The 14,546-nt window shown below is 42.0% G+C and overlaps 1 non-coding gene and 1 pseudogene across 1 annotated transcript; one reads left to right on the top strand and one right to left on the bottom strand.

The window, feature by feature from the left end:
* Positions 1 to 2,058: 2,058 nt before the first annotated feature.
* On the bottom strand, positions 2,059 to 2,164 carry LOC132638972 (small nucleolar RNA R71). The gene has a single exon (XR_009582024.1). It is a non-coding gene; the product is annotated as a small nucleolar RNA R71 (small nucleolar RNA).
* Positions 2,165 to 2,816: 652 nt separating this feature from the next.
* LOC132637430 (uncharacterized) lies at positions 2,817 to 10,746 on the top strand (annotated as a pseudogene).
* The last annotated feature ends 3,800 nt before the right edge of the window (positions 10,747 to 14,546 follow it).

Raw genomic sequence — 14,546 nt, 5'->3', positions numbered from 1 at the left:
TATAGATGGGACATCCCAAGTAAGTGAAAGGGAGCTTAGCATGATTATAACTAGTCTATTTTTGAAGCCTTCTGATACTTCTCATGTTCTGAATGCCATAGGTATTGATGTGGCGTGATTTTACGCCACAATCGATGCTTTTTCACTATAAGTTTTACTTGTTTTTAAGCAAGCCTATGTGATTTTACGTGGTTTTTAGTGTTTTTCAGGTAAAGGAACAGATTCGGCACAATCACAGTTGAAGTGCAGAAATAGGTCGTAAATGAGGTTTACGGGCCGTATTCTACAATACGGGCCGTATTCCATGGTCGTGTTAACGGATAACAGAACCAGAAAGTCAAGCTGAGAAGATGGTGGTTTACGAGCTAGGTTTACGGACCGTATTTCAGTTTACGGTCCGTATTCCACCACGTATTTAACCAGTTGAGCATCTGGCAGAAAGTCGAAGTGTTGGATGTTGAAATACGACCATGCAGTTTACGGACCGTAAACCACTTTACGGTCCGTATTTCAAAAGAGAAAGTTGCACACAACTGAGAAGCTAACTTGGGCGTAAACCATTTTTACGGTCCGTAAAGTGATTTACGGACCGTATTTCGCCATGACGGGACCAAAGTGCAAATCTGTAACTTTTGTATTTCCAAAACCTATAAATAGTCATTGTAGGGTTTTTAATAGACATCAGTTATTATATTTTTGTCTCTTGACCTAGAACATTAAATGCTCTCTAGTTTTTGAAGATTCAAACATCAATTCAAGTATTACCAATTCCTTTTTCATTCCAAAGTAAGCAATTATGAATTCTTCAATTTCTTATTTCTTGTTCTTTGTCATGAGTAGCTAAATTCCCTTACTAGGGTTGTGAACCCAATGATGGGTGTTTTGTGATTGGGTGTGTGATTGATATACAATTAATGGATTATTAGGGTTTAGTTATTCTTCATTCTTCATTCATAATTAATGGTTGCAAACATTGATTAAAGCCATAAACCCTAATTTATTTGGGAAAATAATTAGGGTTGGTAAGAATAATTAACAAGAACTCAAAGCTTTAAACTTTGTTTAATAAATTCACTTAGGAATAGGAAGAATTTACTTGGCATGATTAATCGTTCTTCATTATCACTTTCTTATATTTGGGAAAATCATAGAAAGATATAATCTTTATCTATTGGAAAATAATAGAGATTCACATAGAGATTAAGTGCATTCACATATTGATCCATTACAAGTATATCAAGATCAATACCCATGATCATACATTCTATCTAACGGGGCACAACTTTAGTTTCTTTTACCATAAATTACCACCAAAGAAATAGTTTAGCAATTAGTTATAGAACAACCAAATTTTACCAAAATCATCGGATTAAGACATTAGACCTAGAACTTAGCATCTACGATTTTAGTAACCTTTTCACACCATATTCCCTGTGGGATTCGACCCCAACCTTGTTGGGTTACTATATTTGACAACGTCCGCGTTATACCATTAATAGGTGTAATTTGAGCGTATCAAATTTTGGCGCCGTTGCCGGGGAATACTGTTTTGAAATTACTAAATAGTGTTTGCTTTGGTTAAATTCTTTTGCTTATTCCATCACACCTTGTTTGCTACTCTGTGTAAACCAGGTGAACATGAATCAAAATCAGCGTGCGGGTAATCAGGTGAATTGGTTGAACATTTTTGCTGATGAGAATATTTTTGCTGAACTGGTTCAAGAGGAGGACTATGCATCTGCTATTGTTCAACCTCGAGTTGGAGCGGCTACTGTGAAAATTGACTCATCTCTTTACCAGCAGCTGAAACTTGAGGGGTACTTTCGGAACTCTATCGAGAATGACCCTTAACGTCATTTGCAGAATTTTGGGGATGTGTGTGCTAATCACATCCAGAACAATGTTCCACAAGATTCTATTCGGTTGAGGTTATTCAAGTATTCCTTAGCTGGAGAGGCAAGAACATGGTTCGAGAAGCTGCCCCGAAATTCAATTACTTCATGGGCAGAGATGGTAAATGTTTTTCTTACAAAGTGGTACCCCCTAGCAAGAAGGCTGAGATTCGCGACAAGATATATGAATTCAAGCAGCGACCAGGGGAACAACTATATGAAGCCTGGGAGAGGTTCAAAGAGTATTTGCAGAAGAGCCTAAATCATGGTTTTCCGGAAAATATTTTGATGGAGAAGTTCTACCGAGGGTTAGATCCAGTGACGCAGTCAGTAGCTAACAACGCAGCTGATGGGTGTTTTATGAACAAGACCTTTCGACGAGTAACCACCATACTTAACAAGCGGACAACTCATAATCAGGCTTGGCACTCAAACAATGCTGATGTGGTACCGTATGGTAGTGCTATGCTCCAGAATATCATGAAGGAGAATCAGGATACCCAGCAAACATTGACAGAACTTGCAACAAATATTTCCCTGCTGACAAAGAAGTTTGATGAATCTCAAATCAAGAAGGTAAATGTTTGTGAGGATGATGCAGTTTTGCCTAAAGGGATGTACCATGCTCAAGATGGTCCGTTCCTTGATGGCCCACCTATGCAGGTTGAAGATGCTAATTATGTTAATAACTCTCAAGGGGGTTATCAAAGACAGAATTGCCAAGGTGGCTATCAAAATCAGAATCAATGGAGACCTCAGCAAGGTCAAGGTGCTTACAACAACTCTGGGAACTACAACAATAATTATGGTGGTGCGAACCAAGGGAGCTACAACAACAACAACAATTTTGGGAACAAGAGTTCCAATCCTTATATACCACCGAAGGGGCAGTCATCAGAGCAGGGTAGTTCGAAAGTTGAAGCAATGCTTGAGAAGATTCGGGCAAATCAATCGAAGTCTGAAAGGACTTTATCTGGGCTGACAGAAACAGTGGGTTCTCATACAACGACTATTCAGAAGCTTGAGTCGCAGATGAGGGATATTTCTAGAGAGCAGCACCCTCCTAAAAAGGGAGGACTTCCAAGTGACACCATCCAAAATCCGAAGAATGGGGGAGGCGGTTTGAACAATGTGTTTGCCATTACTACTAGAAGTGGTAAAACAATACAGGGAGCTGCTGAGAAGGTGATTGATCTTGAGCCGATAGATGAGGAGAATGAGGTGCAGTCTGAAACACCCATTATTGCTGATGAGATTCCTACTGACAAGAAGGTAGCTGAGATTCCAGAGAAGGTGAGGGAAGCTGATGACACAAGCAAGCAGGCTGTAAAAGGGGCTCTCCGCCCTTTGACACAGCTTTTCAAATCTAAACCTCCTTTTCCTCATAGGTTGGTAAAGAAGAAGGAAGATGCTAAATTTGAGAAGTTCTATGATCAGCTGAAGCAGTTATCTCTGAATTTTCCCTTCTTGGAAGCTGTCAAGGAGATGCCCGGTTTCGCAAAATATTTGAAGGATTTGCTGACCAAGAAGAAAACGGTGCAGCATGACACCGTGAGTTTGACTCACACTGTGAGTTCTATCATTTCAACTACAACTGTGCAGAAAAAGGGAGATCCTGGGGCATTCACCATTCCTTGTTCTATTGGGCACCATGATTTTGCTCGCGCTTTGTGTGATAATAGGGCGAGTATAAATTTGATGCCCCTTGCTATATATAAACAATCAGGTTTGGGGATGCCAAGGCCGACTACAATGAGATTGCAGATGGCTGATAGGTCTATCAAAAGACCTGTTGGGGTGGTTGATGATGTAATTGTGCGGGTTGGTGATTTTATGTTGCCCGCTGATTTTGTTATTCTTGACTGTGTTGTTGATCGGGACATTCCTATCATTCTGGGGAGACATTTCCTTGCTACAGGGAGGGCTCTGATGGATTCTGAGAAAAATGAAATAAAGTTCCGAGTCAACAATGAAGAAGTGACCTTTCAGGCTAGCAAAGGGATGAAGTTACCAAGTGCTTACGAGAGTATTTCGGTAATTGATTCATTCGATGTTGTTGATGAAGCAGTGGAGTTCAAGATGGAAGAAGAGAGTTTGGGTGAGGCTTTAGCTGGTATTCTGATGAATTTTGATGCTGAAGACATGGAAGGCTATGAGGAGACAGTTATTCACTTGTTGGGTTGGGCTCATACACATACCACCCAAAGAAGCTGGATCTTGATCTGGAAAATAGAACAACTCCTCCAGCAAAGCCTTCGATCATTGAGCCACCTAAGTTGGAGCTTAAGCAGCTCCCATCACACCTGAGATATGAGTTCCTTGGTCCGGACAGTACATTACCGGTGATTGTTTCAGCCTTATTGACCGAGGAGCAGATTGTGCAGCTTTTGGAGGTACTGAGGGAGTATAGGCGTGCTATTGGTTGGACCATAGCAGATATTCGAGGTATTCCATCTGGGATCTGTGAGCACAAAATTCAGTTGGAAGAGGGCAGCAAACCAAGTGTAGAGCATCAGAGGCGACTAAACGAGAATATGCAAGAGGTCGTCAAGAAAGAGATCATCAAATGGCTAGATGCAGGTGTGGTTTACCCGATTGCTGATAGTAAATGGGTGAGCCCAGTCCAATGTGTTCCTAAGAAGGGCGGCATCACTGTTGTGCCAAATGCGAAGAATGAGTTGATCCCGACCATAACTATCACCGGATGGAGAGTTTGCATGGATTATCGTAAGCTCAATACAGCCACTTGCAAGGACCATTTCCCTATGCCCTTCATTGATCAGATGCTTGACAGGTTAGCAGGGCGTTCCTACTATATTTTCCTTGATGGTTATTCGGGCTACAACCAGATCAACATCGCTTTGGAGGATCAGGAGAAGACCATCTTTACTTGTCCTTATGGGACATTTGCATTCAGCCGGATGCCGTTTGGTTTGTGTAATGCACCAGCCACTTTTCAGAGGTGCATGATGTCAATCTTCTCTGACATGGTAGAGGACTTCTTGGAGGTGTTCATGGATGATTTTTCTGTAGTGGGTGATTCATTTGAAGACTGTCTTGGCCATCTGGGTCAAATGCTAAAAAGATGTGAGGAGACCAATCTGGTGCTAAATTGGGAGAAATGCCATTTTATGGTGAAGGAAGGAATCGTCCTCGGTCACAAAATCTCTGAAAAGGGAATAGAGGTCGATCAAGCAAAAATTGATGTGATCTCCAAACTTCCTCCACCTATCTCAGTCAAAGGTGTCCGAAGTTTCTTGGGGCATGCTGGGTTCTACAGGCACTTCATCAAAGATTTCTCCAAAGTTGCCAATCCTTTGTGCAAGCTTCTTGAAAAAAAGGCTAAATTTGTGTTTGATGAGAAGTGCCAGAAGGCGTTTGAGGAATTAAAAGAGCGTCTCACTACTGCTCCTATTATTGTTGCTCCTGACTGGTCCCTACCATTTGAACTGATGTGTGATGCTAGTGGTTTCGCAATAGGTGCTGTGCTTGGGCAGAGGCACAATAAAATTATGCACCCGATCTATTATGCTAGCAGAACGCTGAATGCTACACAGATGAATTACACAGTGACGGAGCAAGAGCTGCTGGCCATTGTGTTTGCCTTTGAGAAATTTTGGGCCTACTTGTTGGGGTCCAAAGTTGTGGTTTATACTGATCATGGAGCCTTGAGATACCTCATGGCGAAGAAGGAAGCAACTGCGACTGATTAGATGGGTGCTATTGCTGCAAGAGTCTGATTTCGAGGTGAAAGACCGAAAGGGCACTGAAAACCAGGTGGCTGACCATCTCTCTCGGCTTGAAGAAGCTGGGAGACCTTCTGATGAGCTTGACATCGATGATGCTTTTCCAGATGAAAGGGTGTTGGCTGTGTCGATGGAGGTAGCACCGTGGTATGCTGATATTGCCAATTATTTGGTAACAGGTATAGTTCCTGATGATATCAAAACTTACCAAAAGAAGAAATTCTTGCGGGATGCTCGGCTGTACTATTGGGACGAGCCTTATTTGTTCCGAACATGCGCTGATAACATCATTCGGCGTTGTGTTCCGGAAAGTGAAGTGATGGCAATTCTAAAGGCATGCCATGACTCTCCGGTTGGGGGTCATCATAGCGGAAACCGGACAGCAGCCAAGGTACTTGAGTGCGGCTATTATTGGCCGACTATTTTTCATGATGCTAATATTTTGGTGCGGTCCTGTGATCAATGTCAAAGGCAATGGAATATCGGCAGAAGGCAAGAGATGCCTATGAATTTTGTTATGGAGGTGGAAGTGTTCGATGTCTGGGGGATTGACTTTATGGGACTTTTTATGAGTTCTGGTGGCATGAAATACATCTTGGTAGCTGTGGACTATGTGTCAAAATGGGTAGAAGCGGTGGCTTTACCCAATAATGAGGCCAAGAGTGTTATGGGGTTCCTCAAGAAGAACATATTTACTCGTTTTGGTACTCCGAGGGCGATAATCAGCGATGGTGGATCCCACTTTTGCAATAAAGCGTTCGCGGGACTGATGGAGAAATATGGTGTAAAGCATAGGGTGGCAACGCCTTATCACCCTCAGACAAGTGGACAGGTTGAAGTATCAAACAGGGAGATCAAAAGTATTCTAGCAAAGACAGTAAATGCCAATAGGACTGATTGGGCCCGCAAGCTCGATGATGCTCTATGGGCATACCAGACTGCTTTCAAGACTCCAATTGGGACTTCACCCTTCAAGCTTGTATTCGGAAAAACTTGTCACTTGCCGATTGAACTTGAACACAAAGCTATGTGGGCGCTGAAGAAACTGAATATGGATTGGGAGGAAGCAACCAAGCTGTGGTTGTTTCAATTAAATGAGATGGATGAATTTCGGTTCCAGGCATATGAGAGTGCAACCCTTTATAAAGAAAGAATGAAGAAATACCATGACAAGAAGATTCTGAAGCGAGAGTTCTACAAGGGTGACTCTGTATTTTTGTTTAACTCTCGACTGAAGTTGCTACCGGGTAAGCTTAAATCCAGATGGTCTGGTCCGTTTGAGGTGGTAGGTGCTTCACCCCATGGCGCGGTTGAATTGAAGTCCGGAGATGGTACTCGGACGTTTAAGGTGAATGGGCGGAGATTGAAGCACTATCACAGAATGATTTCGGAGGATAGGATTGTTGATCGTTACAGGTTGAAACACATCGGAACGAACGATGATCTGGTGTACCAAAATAAGGAGTGATTGGTCACCACCGTCGTGCCGCGACGTTAAATCAAGCGCTTCTTGGGAGGCAACCCAAGTGTAATGTTTATTTCTCTTTGTTTTTTATTTTACATATAGGGTAATGGTTGTTTTGGTGCAGGAATATATCACAGAAAAAGTCTGCTGAAAAGCAGGTAAGTTCAGTTGTAAGACACTGTTTCGCAACATTGCAAAATACGCCTAAAGTTTACGGACCGTATTTCACAATACGGCCCGTAAACCAGGGCGTATTTAACAATGTCACCAAACAGTGAGCACTGTAATGAAGATGCTAGTTTACGACCATGGAGGACGGACCGTATTTCACAATACGGTCTGTAAACCTGATCGTAAACTAACATGAGGCATTGCAGTGTTCTGCCCTCATCCACCACTTTAAATACGGGTCGTAAACTAGTTTACGGACCGTATTTAGAGATTTTAAAAAAATATATATAAGTCATAAAGTAGCGATTTAAATACACCACGATTTAAATCAAGGGCAGATGAACCAAACACCTCCATGGACTTCCCTCCATTATTTCTCCATTCACCTTTACGCATCAACACCCCACGATTTTCCCACCATTAATTCTCCCTTCCTCTTCATATTCCCACACTCCCCACCTTCAACCGTCATCTTTCATCTTCCTAACCACCATAAATACACAAACTCCACCCACAAACAAAACTCAACTCACCAACAATTCGTATTCCCTTCTGCCCTAGGTTTAAATTCTTTGGTGATTGAAGTTGTGCTCTAAAAATCCGTGCTTATAGTGCTCTGATTCATCATTACAAGGTATGATTGACTCTCCCCATTCTTCTTTTTGCATCTGTGAGTTAATTTTGAGGGTAAGAAGTTGTGAGGCTGGGTTTGTGAAATTATGCATTTGATACCTTGATTAATGATCTTGTGGGGGATAGATATGTTAAATTCTTTACATTCTCGTGGGTAATTGTTAATAAAACCCAAATGGGTTGGAGGGCATTCCTTACTTCAAAATTTAAAATTTGAAGTTTTGGTCTGCCCACCAATGGCTGGACTCTTGCGGGAATTATGAGAAATTAGAAGAAAAATAGGCGAAGTCTGAGTAACCTAATCCCCGAATACAATGTGAAACTGAGATGTGAGATGAAATTTGGAAATCAGAATATGTATCTGTCTATGGTGCGAAACACAACTACGCTTTACGGACCGTATTTCACTTTACGGTCCGTATTTAAGCATGTCAATAATGAGCAGAATGTCATCCAAAGAATTGAACAGTTTACGATCTAACTTTACGGACCGTATTTCAGTTTACGGTCCGTAGTTAAGATTTCACCAAAGGACAAAATGTTCTGAAGAAGATTGCTCAGTTTACGATCGCTGTTTACGGACCGTAAACTAGTTTACGGTCCGTCTTTTGTGTTTACGACCACAGACAGAACATGTATTTTGTGCACAGTCATATTTTCTTATCTTTGGCTGGCTATTCCATGGTAACTAATATGTGGTGTCTTTTGCAGGAATGGGTCAAAAAAGGAAAGCAACAAAAGTGGGGGCCCAAAGCACGGGAAAGAAAAAGAAAGCGCGCTCGGATTCAAGATTGATAGATGAACCATCCACTTCGGAAGGGGAACAATCAGGATCCGAGTACGCCGAGGTAATACCACCACCAAAAGTCAGGGGGGGCCCCACCCAAGACACAGCGGCAACCACATCACAGCCCCAACTATAACCCCGTCTAAGTCTACGTCGGAAGCCTCCCAGTCTGAAGAGGGGGATTCCGACGCGGAAGAATCAAGCAGGGGGGCTACCACCCAAACTCCGCCAGAGAGTGACTCAGCAGGGTTGAGTGAGGGCAGTGATCCGGTTGATGGAACGCCGCCTAAGGGTCGCAAGCTGGTCGTAAGGACCAAACGGCTGGAGGAGGAGAAGCTGCGGTTCTCGGTAAAGGGGTCAAAGGAGTTGTATGACCAAGGGATGGCCGGGTCTGAGACTGGCGGACAGCCGTCGAGGAAAATATTCAAAGAACGGCGGTTGATTTTCGATGGTATTTCAGCTCACCCACAGCTGGATGATACCATCAAAAGGTACAAATTAGATGCATTTACTCATGGGCCGGGAGAGTATGCTCCGCATATTGTACGGGAGTTCTATGCATCCTATGGGGCTGTCTTGATGTCGATGAAAAAGCCGAGTCTTGCTTGGCATCAGATCCCAATGCTGGAAAATGTGACGGTCCGGAACTCCCTGGTTGATATTTCCTCCAAAGCCATCAACAGGGTCCTGTTCGGTGATGATTTTGTGGCTCCTACTGATCTGAGCCTGTTCCTGGACAAACGAGACAGGAAGGACAAGAAATATGTCCGGGAAAGGACTGCGGTAATTATAACATCGGAGCCTAATGAGCAAAAATGGACCTCTGATGGAAAAGTCAAGATCACGAAAAGTTGTTTGTCCACAAAGGCTAAATTTTGGTGGACCTTGCTGCGGTATTGGATCACTCCGACCCAGGCTGATAATACCCTGTCCACCAGTCAGGCAGTCTCAATTGCCTCTTTCATGTCAAGATACCCGATGGATGTTGGGGAGCTGATAGTTGAGGAGCTGCATGTGCGGGCACACAAGCCCAACCAGAACATGGTATTTCCATGTCTTATCACGGCATTGTGTCGACGGGCAAGGATAATTCCGCTTCCAGATTGGGACGGTACCATCACAGCAGCGCATGTAGGGGATTGGAGGAAAAACAAGGTGATAAACAGAAAGGACCGGGAGGCGGATCAGTCCGGTGATGACGACGACACTCAGTTAGAGTTGAGTCCTAGCCGTGCTTATGGGACTGATCCAATGGGGTCCGAGTTTGGTGCTACCACTATTGATCCTGAGGCCCCCACGACTGATGTTCCGGATACTGTCAATAAACAGGATGCTGCAGCCACACTAGGTACTTCTGAGGCAAGACTTCCACCACCACTTCTGGTCACACAGGGTCCTCCTTCGGGGTCCGCCAAGGCTGCTTCGACAGCCGAGCCTGCTGACCCAGAGTTGGGGTTGCTGCACTTCAGCCCAACTAACGATATCCAGATTGCAATCAAAGCGGAGCGGAACGAAAGGCAAGTCGACAAAATCTTGCAACAATTCAGGCCGAAGGTGGCGAAAATAGTGCAGCAGCTGGTTACTGAGGTGACCACAGAGATCCGTGCAGATTTTGAGAAAAAGCACGAGGTGTATCAAGCTAGACTTGACATCTTTGAGGCGAGATTGTTAACTCGAGAACAGACCGCACCCGGTGGGGAGTCTAGTTCTTTGAGGAGTGAGTTAGAGAAGCTGAAAAAGGAGCTTGAAACACTTAAGGGGCACGGGATGATAGTCGCACCAGCACCAGCACCACGTCCCATTTTGCCTACTACGTTTAAGGTGCTGGATTTGCTTGATTCTGAGGAGGAGACGGAGGATGCCGAACCCTCTGTTCGCGGTACTGGGAAGAGGGTCCTTGAGTCATCTGAGGACCCGGAGGAGTTGGCCATGAGATTAAGGAAGATTGAAAAGAAGGATTTGCAGCAGGCGATCTTTCAGTCATTAGTTGAGCCGCAGCGCCAACTAGGAGAGTTCTCCAGTCACCCACCGGATGCGGCGGGTCAGCCATGAGATGTTCACAACATCCAGGTACCATTTTCTCGCTCCCTTGTTCTTATAATTGAAGCACTGAGACAATGCTTGATTTTTTAGTTGGGGGTGGGACCAATTGATAGTAGAGTAGTGTAAATATGTGTTTAGGAACCCCCTCGGCTTTTCTTTGCCAGAGTTCTTTTCCTGAGGGGGGTTTTATTTTGTTGAATCTGGCATGTGTAGGATGTTTCTTAGGTTGAATAGAATAATGTTGACTTATTTGGTGTTACTTTGTAACTGATGGCATGTGTTGTAGTTTGTTGAAAATTTGGACCCCTCAGATTTTTTTTTTGAAAAATGCATACTTAGAACAGTTATTGTCTGACATGATTGATTCTTTATGACATTGTGATTATTGGGGTGTTGTGTGTGATGAATGACTACTTAGGAGGTCACAAGTGTAAAAAAATGATTGTCCTTATGCCGATATGTGTGTGAGTTGTTAGTTTAATTCTGTTTACGCATGTATAATCTAGAACTTGCCTGGTTGGTCTTGTTTGAAATACGAAAGTTAGTTTGGTTGTGAAATGATCTTAGGCTTTCGTTGTGTAAATAAGTCACTGTGCCTAAATAAGCCTCTCCAAAAGCTGAAAATATCACTAGTGTCCCTTTTTGAGCCTTTATGACCTTTTCTTGGCTAGCCGAATGAAACCTCACCCGTTGTGAAATTTACCCATCTTCGCACCCGTTCCCTCCTTGATGCTACTAGATAGACGAGGCAAAGCGCCTAAGTTGGGGGTAAATTAAATGTGAAGCAGATGTTGAGAACAAAGGTTGGGGGTGGTGAAATTTGCTAATAGAGAGTCGATGTGGTAGTTGATACTAATAAAAAAAAATCATCAGAAAATTGAAACACAAAAAGAATTGCTAGTTGGATAGGAATAAAACCACATCGAGGTTGAAAACGTGAAAGAAAATAAAGGGGTTGGAAAGAAAAGAGGCGAATCAAGGTAAAGAGATGTCGTAGTGTTAAGGAGGGTGAGTCACTAATACCCAAAAAAGTATCCTACCCGTCCCTAAGCCTACATTACAAGCCGAAACAAGTCCTAATGTGATCACAACCGAACGAACCTAGGATGAGAACATAGAAAATAAGGGCAAGCCTATGGTATTTGCATGTGTAGATATGAACTCTTTGTGAGTGTCAAGTGTTTTCTCTTCTCTTTCATCTTCGTCCCATTCTTGTTGTATATGTGTGTTGGGACATTCTTTGGTCTATGTGAGGGCATAAGGATGAGAATTGAACAAAATAAAGTGACTGCCAAAAGTAGCGTTTGTGTGCACATTAGCATGTTCGATAATGTAATGTCATGTATTGAAGCTTCATGGTTGGTCATAACGTTCTTAAGTTGTGTATATTGCTTTACAATAGACAGTTGGGGTGGTCAGTAGAAAGGAAAACATGCATGCCAGAAGTTCCAAGTCAAAACCGATGTAGACATTGTTATTCTATGATATCTAAGTGTTAGATTGAGTCGTTGTGTGGTATGGCCTGCTTGAGGACAAGCAAATACTTTAAGTTGGGGGTGTTGATGTGGCGTGATTTTACGCCACAATCGATGCTTTTTCACTATAAGTTTTACTTGTTTTTAAGCAAGCCTATGTGATTTTACGTGGTTTTAGTGTTTTTCAGGTAAAGGAACAGATTCGGCACAATCACAGTTGAAGTGCAGAACCAGGTCGTAAATGAAGTTTACGGGCCGTATTCTACAATACGGGCCGTATTCCATGGTCGTGTTAACGGATAACAGAACCAGAAAGTCAAGCTGAGAAGATGGTGGTTTACGAGCTAGGTTTACGGACCGTATTTCAGTTTACGGTCCGTATTCCATCACGTATTTAACCAGTTGAGCATCTGGCAGAAAGTCAAAGTGTTGGATGTTGAAATACGACCATGCAGTTTACGGACCGTAAACCACTTTACGGTCCGTATTTCAAAAGAGAAAGTTGCACACAACTGAGAAGCTAACTTGGGCGTAAACCATTTTTACGGTCCGTAAAGTGATTTACGGACCGTAATTCGCCATGACGGGACCAAAGTGCAAATCTGTAACTTTTGTATTTCCAAAACCTATAAATAGTCATTGTAGGGTTTTTAATAGACATCAGTTATTATATTTTTGTCTCTTGACCTAGAACATTAAATTCTCTCTAGTTTTTGAAGATTCAAACATCAATTCAAGTATTACCAATTCCTTTTTCATTCCAAAGTAAGCAATTATGAATTCTTCAATTTCTTATTTCTTGTTCTTTGTCATGAGTAGCTAAATTCCCTTACTAGGGTTGTGAACCCAATGATGGGTGTTTTGTGACTGGGTTTGTGATTGATATACAATTAATGGATTATTAGGGTTTAGTTATTCTTCATTCTTCATTCATAATTAATGGTTGCAAATATTGATTAAAGCCATAAACCCTAATTTATTTGGGAAAATAATTAGGGTTGGTAAGAATAATTAACAAGAACTCAAAGTTTAAAATTTGTTTAATAAATTCACTTAGGAATAAGAAGAATTTACTTGGCATGATTAATCGTTCTTCATTATCACTTTCTTATATTTGGGAAAATCATAGAAAGATATAATCGTTATCTATTGGAAAATAATAGAGATTCGCATAGAGATTAAGTGCATTCACATATTGATCCATTACAAGTATATCAAGATCAATACCCATGATCATACATTCTATCTAACGGGGACACAACCTTAGTTTCTTTTACCATAAATTACCACCAAAGCAATAGTTTAGCAATTAGTTATAGAACAACCAAATTTTACCAAAATCATCGAATTAAGACATTAGACCTAGAACTTAGCATCTACGATTTTAGTAACCTTTTCACACCATATTCCCTGTGGGATTCGACCCCAACCTTGTTGGGTTACTATATTTAACAACGTCCGCGTTATACCATTAATAGGTGTAATTTGAGCGTATCAGGTATAAAAATTGGTCTTTTCCTTGTTGATTTCCTGTGCTAAAGCCCTTTGGTATTCTTTCAGGACTCTCATGATAAGCTTTACTAATTTCCTTTCCCCAAAGCTGAATAGGATCAAGTCATTTGCATAGCATAGGTGATTGACTTAAGGGGCTAATTTGCTCATAGAAAAAACATTGAATCTGTTGTTGTTATTAACCTGATTGAGACCCCTTGATAGAACCTCTGCTGCTAAAATAAATAGAGCAGGGGATAGGGGGTCTCCTTGTTTAACTTCTCTAGAAGAATTGAAGAAGCCACATCTAGTAACATTTATGATAATAGAGTACTAGTTGTTGGAGGTCAGTCGGTAAATACCTCCTATCACCCATTCAGAGAAGCCCATCTTCCTTACAACACTGACTAAGAACTCCCAAGAAAGCCTATCATAAGCTTTGGACATATCCATCTTAATGACCAGGTTCCCTCCTTGATTATTGACCTTCATGTCATGTATAATTTCTTGTGCCAACAGAACATTTTATGTTATCAGTCTGCCTTTGACAAAGCCTGCTTGATTCTCTGAAATCAATTTGGGCTGTAAAGGGGCTAGTCTCATAGTCCAAATCTTTGAAATGATCTTGTTGGAGACATTACATAAGCTGATAGGTCTCATTTGGGAGAAGTTAGTAAGAGCTTGAACTTTAGGAATGAGAGCCAAGCAGGAATGAGTGTAATATTTGGTCAGATTAGCACAATTAAAGTAAGCTTGTATGAAGTTACAAACTTCTTTCTTGATGATATTCCAAGTGCTTTGATAGAAATGCCCATTGAATCCATCATGTCCAGCTGCACTGTT

The sequence above is a fragment of the Lycium barbarum genome, chromosome 4 (genome assembly GCF_019175385.1).
Source record: "Lycium barbarum isolate Lr01 chromosome 4, ASM1917538v2, whole genome shotgun sequence".
Taxonomy (NCBI): domain Eukaryota; kingdom Viridiplantae; phylum Streptophyta; class Magnoliopsida; order Solanales; family Solanaceae; genus Lycium; species Lycium barbarum.
The sequence above is the reverse complement of the archived record's forward strand: the minus strand, read 5'-3'. Positions and strand labels throughout refer to the sequence as shown.